Source organism: Anastrepha obliqua, chromosome 3, assembly GCF_027943255.1.
Source record: "Anastrepha obliqua isolate idAnaObli1 chromosome 3, idAnaObli1_1.0, whole genome shotgun sequence".
In the NCBI taxonomy this organism is placed as follows: domain Eukaryota; kingdom Metazoa; phylum Arthropoda; class Insecta; order Diptera; family Tephritidae; genus Anastrepha; species Anastrepha obliqua.
Window position 1 is genome coordinate 58,275,553 of NC_072894.1, and position 16,715 is coordinate 58,292,267.

A 16,715-nucleotide genomic window follows, 5' to 3' on the forward strand; every position below is an offset into this window, starting at 1 on the left:
TATGAAGAGAAACTGAGGTATCCGGTTAAAATATATTCATTTTCCAGGTTTTTACATGAAATCTACGAAAAAGTATTTTTTTCCCATGCAAAATACATGGGATATTTCAAAGCCCCGGCGGCACCATTAAATATGGTCTGATTAAAAAAAAAACAAAATACGGGTATTTTTATTTTTCATTCTTTACCATTATGGGGGGCGGCAGCATAAAAATTTTAATATACATTTTTTCCCATGCATTTTTGGACCACCCTAATACATATTTAGGTCCGAATAAGTGCTCTTGTTCAACTGAAATGCAAACATTTCTTTACAGCGCTGTGCAGTTTTTCGCCATATTAATTGTTACACCATCAGTTACGCTCGTATGCGCAGTTATAAACTCGTTCTCTCCCATTTCTGTGAATAAGCATGTTTTACATTCGCAGTTGGAACGTGGAATGCTGTACATCAGTAAATAAAAAGTCAGAAGATTTTGAAAATTGTAAGTTGAAAAGGGTATGATTTGTCTGCAAAAATATTCGCCACGACGCAAAAAAATGGTTGTTGCGAATTATTATACTCTTTACCCGAGTAAGTTAGTTTTTTTATAGCAGCTTATCAAAATCCTGCTCCAGATCAATCTTAATAACATATCGCACCCTAAATACAAAAGGGGCACAACTCAAAATTTTCCACACTCCAGCTTGACTTGTTTACAGTAGCACATAAAACAAACTATGTGACATATCACGCTCAAATTTGCCATGTAAGCTTATAACAGTCCTACCAAAAAACAAAAAAATTATTTTTGCCATATGTCATCCGCGGATAACGTCTCGTTCATATTTGAGCTTCTGCTCATTTTGAGTTGTGACCCTTTTGTATTTAGGGTGCGATATGTCAGTACTAATTGTACCGACCTTTATTGCACAAGTTGGTCTTTGTATTCTGCCGAGTAATTTATGGTCCTACAAATATGCCCTTGGGAAATTAAGAATTTATATTTTAAGTGAAAACCATTTCCATCTTTGCGAATAACTTTGATGTGCAATGGAGGTATCAAAACATCTTCAAAATTTATTAAAGGAGTATGGAAAACATTTCGTTGGCCTGATATAAGAGCATTTCGCACACGTAAGTAAAACAACAAAATTGCATATATACAAGCTGTTGACCTAACAAAATGATAACTATTTTTAGTAAATAATTAATAATAAGAATAATAATTAAAAACAATTAAAATAACTCTGCTTGACTGATGTGGTCAAACTATAATGTTGACTTTAAACAGTTAGTCGACTGCAAATAAAACAAAAGCTATCAGAATGACTTGCATACACTCTGGGCATCTTTTTACGATGTGTCGAAAAAACAACCACAGAAAATACGGTAGGCAAATGTAGGCATTGGTTGGACTGATGACTGGACACTTTCTATGAGTGAAGCACATGGAAATGGTAGGCATCTCAGTCAGCGCACTCCGCTCAGAATGTGAAGAGGAGGATGAGACGGCAGACCACTTTCTGTGCATATGCCCGGCCTTCGCTCGAATCTGGCTTGAGGTCATTAGCACTGATATCTTAAAAAGCGACTTGGCACCACAAGATCCAAAGGAAATAAAAGATTTAAAGAAAATTAAAAAGGGAATCCGAGTGAAGTACAATGGACTGAAGACTTAGAGCTGTACCTGCTAGCCTGTCCCGATAATAAAACAAAAAAAAAATGTAAAATACGCGTAATAAATTTAGTCAATTTTTAAGGAAAACAGAGTGTAATTGAATAAACTATGTATGAGGTTTCTATGCTGTTAGATAATGTTGTCTAGAAAACAACTTAATTTTATTTAACGAAGCTGGTGTTTATCAGTGTAATCTTTAAAATATAATGTATTGAAAACGGTCAAGTTTTGGACATCATGTCATTCCAGCAAATTAGTCAGAAAAGATTAATAAAGAAATATCTCTCCCGGTAACGCTGGATGTGCGTACATACTTAATATTTAGTGTACTTAGGCAAACTTTCTCATATCTATTAACATATTTACTCATGTATAGTATAATTTTCATTTATTTTACTGTGTCAAAAACAGCACATGGAAATCAATAAATTTTCCTTAGTTTTGCATCATTGAACCTTTGTCCATTAGTAACTATTGTGAGGCTACTATTTGCTGATGTAAATACTTTGTTGTTACATTCATAATTAGATGCAGTTGTGTTGTGCCAAACTTAAACAACTTTTTCTGATGTCTTATGGGAGTCATATTTTTCAAAAATATGTAATAAGTCATATATTGGTAAAGTACAAATTTTTTAATATCACCACTAGATGCATTAAGGGAGGAAACCGGCTTAGGAAGCCGGAATTTTGGTGTTCTTCGTGAATTTTTGAACAAGGAAGGAGTAATCAGAAATTGTTTAAACTTGGAGGGTATTTCACTCATATTTTTAAGTACATTTTAAAATTCTTTCAAGCCATTTCCGCCGGAAATAATGGCGTTAGAGCGTGTTGTCCATGGACGATCGCCATCCGAGCACCTTGTTGGTGGGCATTCCTGAAGTTGCAATTTTTCTCCATAATCAACAACATTTTTTTTTTCCATTAACAACATGTTTCCTAAGAATATGAACCTTATTTTGATAAAATAATATTGAAAATTACATATCTTTGAGGCGGTTAAACATAATTAATTTTTTCATCCATTTTGCTTAAAAAAAATATTTTAATGATAATATAATCCCAGAATGAGGGTCATATGAATTATGATTTAATAAAGAATACTCCGAAAAAATGTATAACGATTGGTCGACAGCTTTTTGAACTAGAGTGCTCACCAGTTGAAAAAAAGTAGTTTCGAGAAAAACGTTGTTCTAACTAACGCGCGCTACGGTGCGGAACCGACGGGCAGTAACTTAAGTGCTCATAGAATCGGGAATAATGCGAATTTCGCTTTAAAATTTTTACCACATATTCTTGAGTAGTTATACTAACAATTTATGCAATAAAAGAAGTCGATTTTTTGATAAGTCTAAACTGGTTTCCCCCCTTAATGAATTGTATCCCACTAGGCCGCCGAGCCGAATGGGCTGGTGTGTGACTACCATTCGGGATTCAGAGAGAATGTAGGTTGGAATCACGGTGAAGCACCAAAATTAAGGAAAAGTTTTTTTTAATAGCGGTCGCCCCCCGGCAGTCAAACCTCCGAGTATATTTCTGTCATGAAAAAGCTCCTCATAAAAAATATCTGCCGTTCGGAATCGGCTAAAAACTGTAGGTTCTTCCAAAGTTATTTTGTCGCCTTCAAATTGTTCCCCATTAACTACAAGGACAGCGTTTGATCTGGCACTCGAAGCGTTTCTGGAACTTTATTTTCGGTATAGCCATCAGAACTGTCTTCGATTTTTCCATTACTTTCTTTAAGCTGTTAAAACGCATTCCCCGTAGAGGGTTTTTGACTCGATCAGACAAAGAAAATCACAAGCACCCATATCAGCACCCACTGCTGGATGGGATTCGTTTCGTTCTTGGCTAAAAACTTACGGATAATGGTGGCAAAATCTCCGAGTTGTTTGATAACAAATACCTTCAAATACTACCAAAGTTTTCATTAACTTTTAAAAAAAAACCGTTGTAAAGAATGTACACGAAAAAAAATTAGTCGAATATGTTTACTCATCACTGGCGTAAAATTAGCTGTAAGTAATAAATAAGTATAGATATTCATATTGTTTGTTGTTATTATTAATTTGTGGGATTCACTTTTTGTAACTTCAAAGTATTCTACAAAATGTGTTCGGTTAAGTGTGAGCTTGCGGAGAAAATTGTATGCAAAACGCAAGAAGATGGTGGTTTGTCGTACAATGGCATAGCAAAAACTTTAAATTGTCCGAAAAGTACGGTAACTTATGAGTCACAAAAGTTAAAAAAAAACCTTGTTGGTGGAACGAAAGTCTGGAAATGGAAGAAAAAAAGGATTTGTGTCGCAGTCAAAAGCCAAAGAAGTGCTGCCATTATTTCGAAAAAACCTTTCCTTTCCTTTCACTTCGAGATGCGGCAAACAGGCCCATATGTCGATCAAATAAAATGATCGTAGCACCCAATCGAAATACTAAACCAAATAGAGCGCGAAAATTATACAGCCATAAATATGGCTGTGTTGTTATGGCCGAGGAAATATAGGTCAAAGTAGACTTTAAGCAGATTCACGGCGCCGATTTCTATATATCAACGAAGAGAGAAGGAGCCCCAGGTGTCTTTAAGCTAAAAATATTGGAGAAGTGTCCTGAAAAATATTTGGTTTGACAAGCCGTCTGCCATTGTGGCATGAAAAGCAAAACGTTCATAACCACAAACACTAAAAATCAAAAAAGTGTTTGCAGCAATCAAGTAGTGTTTGCAGAAATGTTTGCTGCTATTCACAAAACAACAAAAAGTTCTGTTCTAGGCTAATTTAGCATTGCATCTTTGTAGCCGTCTTGTCATGAACTGGTATGAAAATCTCTAAAAATACCACAACCCGCAAAACTGTTCACAATTGAAATCAATTGAAAAACGCGCGATTCGTTTACAATAAAGAGAATTGATATGAGTTTTTTTGTTTAAAATAGTACGCTTAATAAAGAAGAAAATAAAGTAAAAATTGGTTTGATGGCTTATTCACATTTGATGTTATAACGATTTGTGCCCAACCAATTTATTTCGTGTTCATTCTTTAATCCATAAAAACCGTAAACATCGCTTTCTGTTTTGACTAAAAATGACATAGTTTTTTGATTATCTCGGTTCATTCAGAGGTCTGCACACAGTCGCTTGATGTCGGATTCAGCCTTGGAATTCAGGTCCAATTTGAAGTAACACGTCTCACACCCAAATCAACATCCTTTATTGATCTTTTCATCAGTTTTCGATGTCAACAGACACCTCGTTCGTCAACGTCCATAGACTCACGATCTCTTCTGAAGCATTCATGTCACTCATAAATGGCTATTTTCTGTAGGGTATCATTAAAAAAAGAGTTTCCAAACATTTTTAAGGTATTCGCACATTGCATCGGATCTTACTCTAAAACGACTTAAATGTGACAGTATGTCTTCAAGATTGTTTTGGGCAGTTAGTTGTTTGCTGAAATTAGCTGTGTGTTACAGCGTTCATTTTACAGTATTTACCATTACGACCAAGGTGAAAAGTGGAAGATGATAGCGAAAAAAAAAATTCGCTGTGATGGCTCAACGTTTCCACTCTGGTAAGCCAAATGTCGAAAATATTGATAAAATCAAGCCTGACTGACATGATTGGACCTTTTTCTTTGGCAAGGGATTACTAGACTTTTCGGCGACCAATTTTGGCGTAAGAATAATTTAATTTTGTATGTTGATTTTATCGCCAATTAAATAAAAAAGGAGAATAACTTTTTACTTCGTTTAATATACAAAGTGATTTATTGCATCAAGTCTTGGAATTAAGCTCATGTATATGCATAAGAAAATAAAAAGTTTAAAGTGATTTTTTTAAAATGCTTTGGATACTTAGTCACTCAAAACATGTGTGTTCAAAACCTAGCTTCAAAAATTCTTTATACTTCTATTAACATAATCTGTCATCTAATATGTCTTTGGAAAATTGACGAGTATAAAGAAGCGATTCTATTACCAATAGCACAATAAATGGCTGAAAGTGTCATCATAAAATCATACCTAATATATTGCATAATTTAATCAATTTGATATATTTTTAGTTTAATGGCTTTTGAACCCGAAATTGCTAATGGTATCACTTATCCGCTGTGGTATGACGGCTTTTGACAAAACAAGCAAAATTGGCGCAGCTTTTTCTATTAGTAAAACATTAAATATATGCATTTTTAAACAATATTTAAATAACTAATCATTCATAATCCTAAATGAATACTTCACATTACTACTTTTTGAACGAAAACATCAAATTTTTTCTTGTGGGAGTCCGATATTCGTAATCCATAAGTACTAAATGAAAAAAAAAAAAAAACATTTTGTTATGAAATTCGGGTTGATAAATGCTATGCTCTCTTTGCTGCTATGCATTAAATTTTCGAAGCGTGTTCTATACAGAGGAAATTGCATCACAACGACAGCAAAAAAATATCGAAAATCGTAACCATTTATTGTAGCTGGCGAATGTTGTAAAAAATTGCTAGGGCTAACTATGTACCCGGAATTTTTCTAAGAACTCAGCATGAATGTTTGAAGTTTTGACGAACGTTTTTGGACTTTTTTTGTTAATTACGAAAGAAGAAAAGTAAATAAATACAATAACCATATGTCGCCGTGTTATTATTATGACCTCGGTTATATGTATAAGTAAATGTTATATAGATATATAATTGGCGCTTATACCCTTTATTGGGTGTTTGGCTGAGTTATTCCTCCTACTTGTTGTGCGCGTCTTGATGTTTTTCACAATTGTGACCATCTACAGTTCTATGCCGTCTCTGAAGGGCAAATGGTTTTTTATGAGAAGCTTTTTCTTGGGAGAAATACACTCAGACGTTTTGTCATTGCCTGCCCAGGGGCGACCACTTTTAAATAAATATTTTTTATGCCAATGGTAGTCAAGCACGAACGCATTTAGCTACGACAGCCCCTATTCTATATTATATATTTTATATTCCATACTCCATTTATATTCTTTAGTAGGTAGGTAGAAGGCTTATAAGTTTCATATTCTATATTTTGAACTTTATAATCTATAATCTACTTATATGTTTCATATGCCATATTTTTTGCTCTATATTCTATCAGTTTCGTCCACATAAAACATTCTGATATTCATTTCCAGATGTCAGTAATATTGAAGTTTCACAAAGCTTCCATATAAGGTTGCTAAACTTATGCTCAAGAGTGTACGAGTATATCCCCCATTATGAGCATGTACTTAAAATTCATACATACGCGCATACGTTCACTACACACAACAAGGACGACCGCTTTACACACAACAATTATGAAATTTGTTTTATTAATAGTCGCAACTAAATAACAAATTTAGTATCTGAGTGCTTTTCAACAAAACAGCTGATTGAGCCACAAACATGCCAATGATAAAGGCAGAGGCAAAAGTATTTATAGGGTTTGGTAATAGGGCCTGTTTTCAAATATTTTCTTTATTGTTCAGACACTGATCTTAAACCAACAACAAAGTTATACGACTTGGGGTTATGGTTATCTCTCGCGGGGGGTGATCATGATTTGGTCACTATGATGGTGCAATGTGAGCTTGCAACATTTTTTGTAGGAGTTTTCTGAAGTCGCGGATCCACGCCAATCTAACCCGCAATTGATTGATGCCTTCGAAGTCAACATAACTTGACCATCGTTCAACTTCGGCCTGAATTATGCAGCGGACTCATTGAAAAGTGGACCGCTGAGATAATTGAGAACATGCGAAGTAGCGGTGTGCTTTTGAACGGTGCCGTTCTCAATACTTATGGAGGCATAAATTTGTTTTTTTGAAAATATCAAAGAAGTGCATTGCTACCTGCCACATATGCATTTTATTTCATTTCCGTTTGGTCGTATTGGAAAACCCTATTTATGTAAATATTGAATGCGTGCGTTTGCAACGAATTCGGTTGGGGCACGTCAATAACCGCTATCAGCGTTGTTGTCAAGTTTCTTTATATTTCCGTGTGTTGTTTGTTTCCCGCTGTTTGCTCATTCCCCATTTATAGAAAATAGAGATTAATTTATACGCATGTCGCAGTCAAGGACCATTCGGTGCGATGTAGAAAACAAATTTTGTTATGTTTTTTTTTACAAACGCGGTAAACACAAAACATTGAAAGAAAAAGAAAATTTGTAACAATGGAACCGCTAAGTTATGTTACATTTAAAATATTTACATATATACCCATAGATAATGCATATGTTTTTGTTATCAATAAGGGGTATATTTTCAAATGCATAGAACCTATGATTGAGATATCAGCTAAGCTAGTATTTGGTTTGTTATTTTTTACATTTTTTATTATTGTGAAATGGCGTCGGACGGTCCATACTTCTCAAATTTGAAGATTGTGCCAAATTTGGGGAAAATGGTGACTATTTAGCAAATTTAGGCTTTAAGCTTCTCGCGTCAATAGTGCTAAATGGCCCATGCAACATGCCATCCATCGCATGAGGCTATGACTTAATTCGAGCAAAATTTTGATAACTAAATCATCCCAAGAAATACTCGTATACCTATCAAGTGGTCCTGTAGGATGCTGATAAACCAGATACGCTTGAAGTCTTGCCTTTAGAGGGCTGAGGTTAGCGGCTAGAAAAGGTAGTTCACTAATTAAGCGCCCGGGTGGGCTTCATAAGAAACGCTTGAGATAACCACATGCTCGAAATTATTTTGAACACTAAATACGAAAAAAAATTTCAATCGAAATGAGAAATATGTGCCACTTCCTTATTTTTAACCAAAAAAATCACCCGCTTCAGATCGCATGAAAAATAAAAATTTAAATAGAAGTATGTATGTATCGCTGGTATGAGTCGTGGTACAAGCAGTAATCCATCAATTCAATAATGCCAACTTATTTATTAAACTCAACATTTGACATTATTGTGTTATATTTAAATAAATATAAATATATGATGTCAACACATAAGCGATTGTGATCAAAATCGCCCCCTCTAACCGATGTGTATGTATCTATATATACACATTATATATATGTCTATAATTGGCATTCACACCCTTTATTAGGTGCTTGACCGAGCTTTTCCTCCTACTTAGGATGTGATGTTATATCACAAATGAAGAAACCTACAAGCTTTCAAGCTGGGTCCCAACGGCAAATGGTTTTTTTTGTGAGAAGCTCATTCATGGCAGAAATACACTAAGAGGATTGTCATTGTCTGCCAAAGGGTGAGTGCTGTTAGAAAATACTTTTTCTATGATTTGGTGTTTCATGGTTTCCACCGACTTGACTATGCCTGCCATAGTGATTCCCTCGCTGGAGAAATAGGTTCGAAGCTGGTGAACGGCTACCTAAATTGTTTAGCGAAGTCTAAATAGGCCGGCTAAATACCCAGGTTTTTACAGAGGTGTGAGAGTTACATTCACACTAAAGACGAGAACCTATTTATATGCATCATCTAAGTCCAATCCTCCCCGCTGAAGGCCCTTGACTGGCTAATCAGCCGCACATAAGCTGTGGAGCTACGCGGGCATCAGTAGAATCTGCCTTGCACATTATAAAAGGGATAGTGGAGTCCTTGTTCCAAAATGAGTTCACAGTGGGTGGCTACATCGACATTGAGGAAGCTTTCGATAACGTCCCGGAGGCAATGACAAAATACCTCGATTTGCAGTGGGTTCAAACCGAAATTAATAGATTTATATACAAAATACTTAGCAACGGAAAGGTCGTGGCTGAGTGGGGCGGCGTTCCTTTTCGTCAGCAGATAGTAAAGGCAGGGTTCCCTTAATTGCTACTCCAGGTTGCCGTGGTAAACCGCTTGGTAGAAGAGTAGCGAATAAGGGGCTGAATGTTGATTGCTTACGCAGACGACGAACGAGTTAATGCAGGGTTACGTAAGCGCAGTTGTCATTTGGACCGCAGCTCATGGGTAAATCCGCCTAAGTCGAAACTCGTCATATTCACGAGGAAAACTAAGGAACCCAAAGGTTAATTTCCCTCAATAGGGGACGTTGGAGCTTTTTGACAAGGTGCAACTTCTAAATCTAATCCTTGACAAAGGGCTTATCGGAAGAATACGGACTGAAATAAGAAATACACCAGCTGTCATGTAAAACATGGGACTTCCAACCTGGAGATGTAATTGGGCTTTATGATACGTATGATACGAACTGAGACTGCAAGCTTTGCCTTACTCAGATGCATTGAAATATCCACAGAAATCTTTTTAAGGTTAAGTTTTTAAGATTTTCCCTACTCACATTCCATGTAGAGGAGAGTTTGTGGGTGGCTTATCTTTTGATCGTATCCGAATTCTTTAATATTAACCTCATAGGGTACCTGGGCACTGGACCATTGCAGGAAGCTGTTTCACGCAAAATCAGAGAATTGGAATCACGTTGAGCACCTGTGATCTACTACTGGAAATGTGGGCTTCGTATGAACTCGGTGAAGCTTTAGAAAGACAAGTGCACAAACTTGTAAGCTTATGAGATTCTTCTGGCCACGTGAGAATCGAAGGTGTTCGAGGGAGTTTCTATGGTTAAAAATGCCTCGGCTCTTGAATTTTGTCGGCATTTGCTTCATTTGCATTTTGCTGTCCTGCTCGCATTGCGCCAAGACTCAGGCATCTTGGCTTTTTTTATGCCTGTTGATATTGTAGGCTTAGATATTAGCCACATGATGAATTTTATCAACAGCTTGAAGCGGTTATTGCAAATGTTATCCAAATGGGCTCAAATTGTGTTTCTATTGTTCGATAGCTGCACAACATTGATTCGAGGTAGTTAACCACCCGCCTTAGACCTAAATTTAGCCTCTTTAGATTGTTTTTTTTTTCCCCAGAAATAAAAAAAATAATTTTTTCCGTAAATAAAGCATAATTAGCTTAAAAGATAATATAACCAAAAAGGGGAGAAAAATCATATTTAATTTCACACGCCATCCTCTGCATTCAGTGAACTGTTTGAACTCCCTTCCAGTATACTTATGCTTAAACATAATGATACTCTGTCCAATGACCAACGCCAACATTTTGTACCTTTTTAATTTTCAGAAAGTCGTAAATTAAACATTCTTATGTTTATCCATGCTTGCCTACAAACATACCGGCAATCTACTGTGTGCTTCTTTACAATTATTTTTCACTTTTTTTCTTGCCGTCTTAGCGTCAATTGAATTATAGCCACAATTTATGTTTTGGACTCAAGTATTGCCAAACGGTCTGCCAATATAAGGGCACTCAATTTCAGTTGGCAATGGCTGCCATTCACTTCTCTTTGTTCTATTCCTCAATTTACGGTCAGGTTCACGCTTTCGCGCGCAACTTTCCAAGAAAAATGGCAAGGATTTTTGCCAAGAAATAGCAACGATGAGAACCTAGCCAACAAACTTCAACACTTCCGTGCTCGTTTATTCCTATATGTGTATGTGTTTGCGCATATATGCACAACAGTGCACTGGTAACCTGCTAGTGAATACGCCTCTAAGCCCACCATAAATTGAAATTATAGCGGTGTAAATTACATGTCTATGCGCCTAGATTTGTATCAACGTTTATTGTATTCTACGAAATCGCTATTTTGTTACAGGGCAAACGTAAAATTTTGCGCATTAGAATGGTTCTGAAAAGTAGTTCGGTATGTCTAACGTTTGAGAGTTGGTCAAGTGTTTTTATGTATTAAAATTTGGATGTGTGTTATTTATAGCAAAAGTATACATATATGCATAAGCAGTAAATATTTAAATATAGTTTTATTCATATTCAAAATCTATTCAGTTTAAAAGGAAGTGGTTATTGAGCTAATTATCTGACTGGTCGCATATAATTTATTTATTGAATCAGTTCTATAGCTCGAAAATTATTGAAAAGAATCGCACGATGGATAAACGCCGTGAGCGAAAACTCTTTGGTCCTCTTGAACTCTGAGGGCGCTGGTAGCTTTGCTTAATACGAATTCCTAAAACCAATTTGTAAAGTTCAGCAAGCACAGAAATTCAATGCTAAAGTCATATAAGAAACATTTATTCACAGCTATCGAAAGCGATTTAAAAATTAAAAAAACCGTTAACGTATGCCGAGCGTGTTCATGCAGGATCCCCCTGTTTTCTTTCAAATCAAGTTTTCATATGAAGTAGTGAATGCCATAATCCTCACAAAAAAACAATATTTTTAGATAAGTATGCAGAAATGATTATAAGCTCTTCTTTATTATTCTGTGTAAAAAATGAATAGCGATATCAAATAACTCCTCGATAGTAAGCTCCTATGGAAATCACACGTTGAACTTTATCGAGACTACAACGCACTGTGGCCATCTGTTGCACCGGAGTTTTCCGACTACTTCAGGCCCGGCACTAGATGCTCTGATTGGTTTACCACCACTTGATGCTTTCATCCAAAGAGAGGCCTTGAAGGCCATCTGCAGACTGAAACACAGTGGGAACTGGTACGGCCCTTGTCCGGCATTGGAACACAGAGAAGGCATGGACATCGATCCAACGATTCTCTCCATGCCCCTTGACTCCATGCCATCAAGAGTCGTACTTGAAAAGAGATACAGTGTTGTGTTACCAGAGGCTCAGTTGTGGGAAGACTCAGAAAATGAGCCCGGCAAACACTGTTTTCGCATTTTTACGGATGGCTCCAGGACCGAGCATAGCTCCGGCTCTGGGGTCTACGTGGAATCAGCGGGACAAAACTGCACTTTGCTCTTGGAATGCATGCATCTGTGTTTCAACCGGAGATGTATGCAGTTCAAGAAGCGATGAACTTTGTTGTGGAAAAACGATGGAGAGGCAGATCTATATGTGTCTGCAGCGACAGTCAAGCTGCGCTTATGGCCTTAGACAACCCTCCAACCACATCAGGGGTAGTCAAGTCCTGTAAATTCAGGCTGAACTATGTCGGTAGACATAATAGCCTGATGCTAACATGGGTCCCGGGACACGTGGCTATCGCAGGTAACGAGACCTCTGACTCCTTAGCTAAGATGGCCTCTGAGGCCAACTTCTTTGGCCCAGAGCCCGTTTTGCCACTCCCTTCTGCGGCCATCACGGTCACGGTTAGCAAATGGGTAACTACCACCCACAAGCGAGCTTGGCAGGCTGAGAGAGGCTGCAGATGGACAAAACTGATGTTACCTGTCATGTCCGATCGACTGTCGCAAACCCTTCTGTCATTAGGCAGAGGGGAGTGTAGACGGCTGGTTGGACTGATGACGGGCCACTTTCTGTGGGCAAAGCCCATGGAAAGGTTGAAGGGGAGTTGAAGAGGAGGAGGAGACGGCGGACCACTTCCTGTGTGTCTGCCCGCCTTCGCTCGAATCAGGTTTGAGGTCTTTGGCACTGATGTATTAAGAGCGACCATCTTGGCTCCTTAGCACCACAAGATCTACTCGGATTTCTTCGGAGATCGGGTAGATTTAAAGAGTCTGAGTGCTGCACTTGCTAGTTGTCCCGACAAAAAAAAACAGATATCAAATAACAGTTCCTCAGAAGATGGAAATATGTTTTTAATTTTATATAGGGAACCATAACAAATTGAAAATTTTGAAATTGTTTTTCTCGACACTTTAATTTTTTCGTTAGGTTACTCTAGCAGCAAATGAACGGTTGATCATTTAAAACATTGGAAGGGTGTATATTTTGTTATGAGTTTTCGATCAGGTGACTGTCACGTAGGCTGACGCCTTTTTTTGCTCTTAAGACCAATCCTTAAAAAGTAGAATGTTGAATAACCTCAAATATGTATAGCCAAATTCGAATTTTTTTGTATTTTTAACCTGGTACATCTCGAAATATTTCTATACTATATACCTATTTTCGCCTAAGCTAATTTGAAGTTTGAAGCTTTTTCCATTTTTTCCCGCACACATTTTTCGGGCTGTTTTGGGTATGGGGAATAAGACGCTTACCATCCAAAACATTCCAATCTTCGCTCTCTATTACTCAGTGCTTGTGTACGGGAATGTGAAGTACTGTGAAGTAAATAAATTGCTATGGCCTCTTCACGCCGTCTTTGTGGACTTTGAAAAGGCTTTCGATAGGCATCAAAATAACTGCGACGCAAAATAGTCATTGACGACGTTCTAAACAGCGGTCTCGCTACCAGCTCAGGGGGGAGAATTCTATGGAATCATATCAGTACGGAGTATATAGACACGGAATGGCGGACGCATGCAGAGCAAACTTATTGCTTAAGCTCCTAAGCCAAAAACGTTGAACTGCAAATCAATGTCGGGAAAACTAGGTCCATGGAAATCAACAGCTTGCTACAAAACAGGTTCACAATTTGTGGGCAACCCATTGATAATGTAAACAGCTTCACTTATCTAGGAAGCCAAATTACCCTGGACGGGGAAGCAAAAGACGAGAAAAGAAATTGAATTGGATAGGCAACTGACATAAATAGAACGGCACTGGACTGAAGCCTCCAAGAATCGCGGCGCAAGGGAGGCCCTAAAGGATCTTGGCAACGTAGCGTTAATGAAGAATTTTTGGAAATTGACGAATCTCTCTCATGGACCCAAATTAAGGCGAAAGCGAGAAGTAGACAACATTGGAAAGCATTTGTTTCGGCGATAGCAACTAATAACAATGACTACTGTGCTTTTTTGGGATTCCATGAGCTCTTGCATTCAGTTGTAGTGTGGACTTAAAGATCGGGAAAATATCCTGCCACTTGCAATCTTAGCAAAAATAGACTCTGAAAAAGGTAGAATTACATACATTTTCGAATAACTTTTAAATATCACCGTACATAGCCGTCTAGCCATTAACAGTTGCTTCCGTTTTTCTGAAGGCTGCACTAACTTATTCAAATACATGTTTTATTCCACTTTGAGCATTCTTACATCTACATATATGTATATTCTCAGGCACACGCTAGCTTATTTCCAACTATATAGTACTTGTACGTATATATATATATATATATACCAAGTAAACGCTTATATGTATACCTATATGCCAGCTAATATAAGTTTTAAAATACACATCCACAAGCAACAGAAAACTTCCCCTACGAAAATCTTTGTGTTCGTTGTCGTTGTCGTTGAGTCTTCAGTTAATTGTCAAATATTTGCCAGCCCTGTGTTTTGCAATTAAACTATGAACTTGTGCAGAGGTAAATGTTGGTTGCTTTGTCACAAGCGCGAAACCCAATATAGCACGTTGTTAAGGTTGTTGGCATTGAGGCAAGAAATTGGTTAGTATAGTGGGTAGAATCAGTGTGCTGGCAAACACGCTCCCATACACTTCCCAGAATATCCAAGAATATACGTACATACGTAGGTATGTACTTGTATGTGGAGATACGTACCTGGCTTATTTGAACACGTAGGAAAATGTCAATTCTGAGTTGGTGATAATTCCGAGAATGTGTGCTTGTATAACAACACCCGCTTTAAGTGCATACATTCCTACATATTTATTCAGGTAAGGTCGTGACGGGTACATTGCACTCAGATGAACTATCATATGATGCCAATTTGACTACATGACAGTAGCGATATTAACAAGTGGAACATTTCTTAGAGGAAAATTTGAAATTCCAGCACAGTTTGATGTTCGCACTTTTGCAGCTCTTCATAGGTAGGCTTCGCACAGGTACATGATTTGGCTGTAATGTAGTACGTGTGAGTGTTACACGTGCTATGGTGAGATAGTATTGTAGAAGCATATAAATGTCAAAAAGTAGATAATATTACCTGAGACTAATGCGAGTACATAAATGATCAACAGAAACTTACGTATTAATTTATATTACTAAATTAAAAATATCTATAACTACGTTCAACTAATTAGCAACGCAAAGGTATGGAAATTTTTTTTTTAATGTAACGCTGAACATAAGTTGCACATAATAAAACAGTTCTTTTTATAAATTTAGTAAATTCAAACAAATAAATTTCTACGTTTCTTCCAATAATTAAATAATCACCACCGCCATCTCTCGGTCATCTTATTGACATTGGTAATGGTAATGGTTGTACGGCTTTGGCTAAGGCCTTTATGCACTGCGTTTAGATTTATCTATTGTGCGCCCCTAATTACTTAATTATAATTATTTAGCATACCGGGTAATCGAACGAGCTCCTTAGGAGGGAGCAATTAGGGTCTTCCTCCTCTAGTAGGTACGAAACCAGGATTCTGTGTCTCCTGTGGCCTAATGCCTCACAGTTGGTGATTAAATGTTCCATAGACTCCTCTTCATCACAGCAGAACCTGCATAATCTTGTACTAGATAATCCAATTGTGTTAAAGTGTTTATTACAGGCAAAGTGATCTGTAAGTGCTTCACAGAGTAATCTGAAGAGTAATCTAGGGTTAGCGCAGATTTTGCTCTGTTGGCATTGAAGTTCAAACACTTTTTGGAGTGATTAAGGCCCTTTGTGCCGTTCCAGTGTTCCCTGATTTTATTTTGGATCCATTTTTTGGTTTCCTGTTTTATATTACTTTTGTTAAAGCCGTAAAATGGGGTTGGTCCAATAAATAGCCCTTCTGCCCCTTTTTTTGGCGTAAAAGTCTGCCTTCTCGATTCCTTCGTGTCCCTCATGTCCTGGTAGCCAAATCAGTGGGACCTGATATGAGTGGCCAGTTTGTTGAGTGCATTGTTACACTCTATTAAGGGTTTTGATTTGAATGTGCAACTATTCAAGGCTTTGATAGGCTCGGCTGTCCGAAAGTATAGTAATTTTAACTTTCTCGAACCCCCTTTTAGATATGATTTCCACTGTTTTCATTATGGCGAAGAGCTCCACATGGAAAATCGGGGTATCTGTACTTAGTATCTTATTGACAAAGTTCGATTTTTATAAATCAAGAAAAAATGTTGAGTACCACATTTGCAAGGCCTCGAAGAACATAATGTGTCTTTGGAGCAGTTTTCTCTCACTTTTCTCATGTAAGACGAAAAAATTAAAGTCACTCCTAAATTTTTTGAATTCACTAATAAATCTTAAGTGATCCGGAAGAGTATGAATTTCTCCATAGTCAGTACATCGCAACCCAACAACCTAAGTCTGATTCTAGAAAACGCCAAAGAGCAAGGCAGCATACGCATATT